Source organism: Panthera leo, chromosome C1 (genome assembly GCF_018350215.1).
Source record: "Panthera leo isolate Ple1 chromosome C1, P.leo_Ple1_pat1.1, whole genome shotgun sequence".
Lineage (NCBI taxonomy): Eukaryota > Metazoa > Chordata > Mammalia > Carnivora > Felidae > Panthera > Panthera leo.
The window spans coordinates 16,047,510-16,050,255 of NC_056686.1; positions in this window are offsets into that span (position 1 = coordinate 16,047,510).

Genomic DNA, 2,746 nt, shown 5'->3' on the forward strand with positions numbered 1-2,746 from the left:
CTGGGCGGCTCAGTCGGTTAAACGTCCGACCTTGGCTCAGATCATGATCTCACGGTTTGTGGGTTTGAGCCCCACGTCGGGCTCTGTGCTGACAGCTCAGAGCCTGGAGCCTGCTTCGGATTCTGGGTTCCCTCCCCCTCTCCCTCCCTCCCCTACTCGCACTCTGTGTCTCTCTTTCTCTCTCAAGAAATAAACATTTAAAAAATTTTTAAAAAAGATCATTATGTGTGATTAACAGTACACACCGGCACCTTAAAGGCTCTGAAAAGTCCCGCAGGAAAGAACCATTTAAACCTCGTTTGATCTCATGTTTCCCAATCCCATCTGATCTTTCATTCTTTTTTGTGTCCTCGTTGGATTCTGTCCTAAGAGCCGAGCCCGTAACAGTGAACAAATCAGACAAAAGCCCCTGCCTCATGGGGCTCCATTCTCATGGGCTCATTTATCATGGAACATCTATTAATATTCTCTAGAATGCTGGTCATCAGAACCATCATCCACACACTGCTGCTGAGCATCTCTGGGACACATAGAGGGATGGCCTCCAGGTGCGCCCTTCACGAATGTCAGGGTCAACTGCGCTCTCCGGGTAGGAAGAGTCAGGCATGTGGAGAGTCTTTTAGCTTCATTCATTCATTCTTTGCCTCTTTTAAGGTAATGCGCACGTCGTTTAGTACTTACCATGCGCCAGGCACGTACCTCCTATGGGCCAGAAGTCCCCCTTTCTGGGACTTCAAAGATGACTAAGAGGAAGTTTTCCCTTCATGAAACTCCCCATCAGGTAGGAACCCAAAATGACAGAAGCAGCTTCCCCCTACGAAACAGTCTCAGCTGCCCCCTCCCCCTTCCCGACCTCCCTCCCAGTTTCCCATATTTTCCTGCACACCTGCACCTCCCGCTCCCATTCAGGACATGGCTTGCCACCACCTAATGTATGCAGATCTGACATTTCCCAGGGGTCAGGAAGAGGTTCATCTGTTGGGATTTCGCTCCAGCTGCTCCGAGGCCAGAAACCCCCAGAGGTTCAGCAGCAGCACTGGTGAATAGCGTCCACAGGGCCCTGAAGGTGTGATGTCCTGACAGGGCTTGTGCTGGGAGGTGGCCCATCTCCCTCGGGACCAAGCAGAGGGCCAGGGTGGCCGCACGTCTGCCTGCAGAGCCCACAGAGGGGCTGGGAGCCGCTCGAAGCTGGCAGCCTCGAGGCTGGACGGTTTATCGTGTGAAGCTGGGGCGGGGGGCGGGGCGGGGGGCCTTCCCTGGACCATCCATCAGTCACCCTCTGCCAGGCCGAGCAGTGAGCAACCGGGGGCCTTGAGCCATCCTCGCTGTTCTCCGGGTCTCGATGTCCCCATCTGCCAGATAGAAGAGACGAGTCAGATCGTCTTGCAGGCTGTTTTAGACGTTCTGAGGCTGAATCCAGGAGTATCTGCCCCGCCCCTCCGGCTCCCCAGCAGCCTCCCTTCTTTGCCTCTCTCTTCCTGAGCTCAGGGTCTGGGGAATGGCTCTGAGCTTCAAAGCTGAGCAAACAAACATGTCCAGGCTCATAGGGAACAGGGAGTAAGGGAGGCCACGGCTATTTTTATCACAGTTTGAAGGATTTTTCACAGCTGCTTCCGTTGCTCCCACACTCTTTCCAGGCAGACACGGCTGTGCGGGCGATGGCGGGGGTGCACGCGGCAATGACAACCTGCCCAGCTCACCCCTGACCTCCCACCATTCGGAATCCCTAAAGCAGCCGGGCATTGCCCTTCTCGCATGCTTCCAAAGTGTAGGAGCCCCCAAGGAGGGCTCTACGCTGAGTCAGTGACGCTAGCGGGAGGGAGTCTGGCAACCCTTAGAGAGCAGGGCGTTGGGGAATGTCAGGGATTACTCAGGAAAGTCGGCTGAGCCAGTTGGCCTTATTCAGCAGACATTTACTGAGCACCTACAAAGTGCTGGCCCGGGACTGGGAGGCCGTTTCCAACAGCCAGCCAGGATGTGCTAAGTCTTTTCTGCAAATTAATGTGGATTCCGTTCAGCGATCTGATCTCAGGTATGGATCTATTTCCAAAATATACCCGGAATTCCACCCAGGTCTCTCCATTTCCGTCTCTACCGCCCCAGGCCCCACCTGCTTCGCTGGATGACCAAAATAGCTCCAACTGGCCCCTTTCACTCTTACCCCATAATCCTCCACTGTCAGCAACTCCCAGAAAGAGATTTTTTTTGAGAGTATAAATGAGATCTCAGGTCCTTGCCCTACTTAATCACCTCCCCCGCCCCTGCAGCTCTTTATGCTTAGAATAAAAATCCAAATCTTTTATTACTGGACCTGCTAAGAGATCCTACAGAGTCTGGCCCTTACCCACCTCTTTCTTTCTTATTCTCTCTTTCTCTCTCAATTTGGATTTCAGGTAACAGAGCTGGGTTAATCATAATCCTCCGTCTATACATTCTCTCATCATAATCTCATACACTTTCAGGTCTCATTAGGCCACTCATGGGCTACTTTAATTTAGTTCGACATACAGTGATTTTAAATGCTGTCCTAGCTCATCTAGCATACCGATGCGGAGGCGTCTTGAAAGCATTTCGCTATTTCGCTAAATGAAAGGCACGCAGAAACAAAAGATGCATCCTGTATGCTTCTGTTTGTGTGGAAACTCTGGAAAAGGTGAGACTGAAGAAACAGAAAGCAGGCCACTGGTTGCCAGGGGCCAGGTGTGGGGATGGTAGAAAGCAACTGGGCGGAAGGGAAATGTTTGGG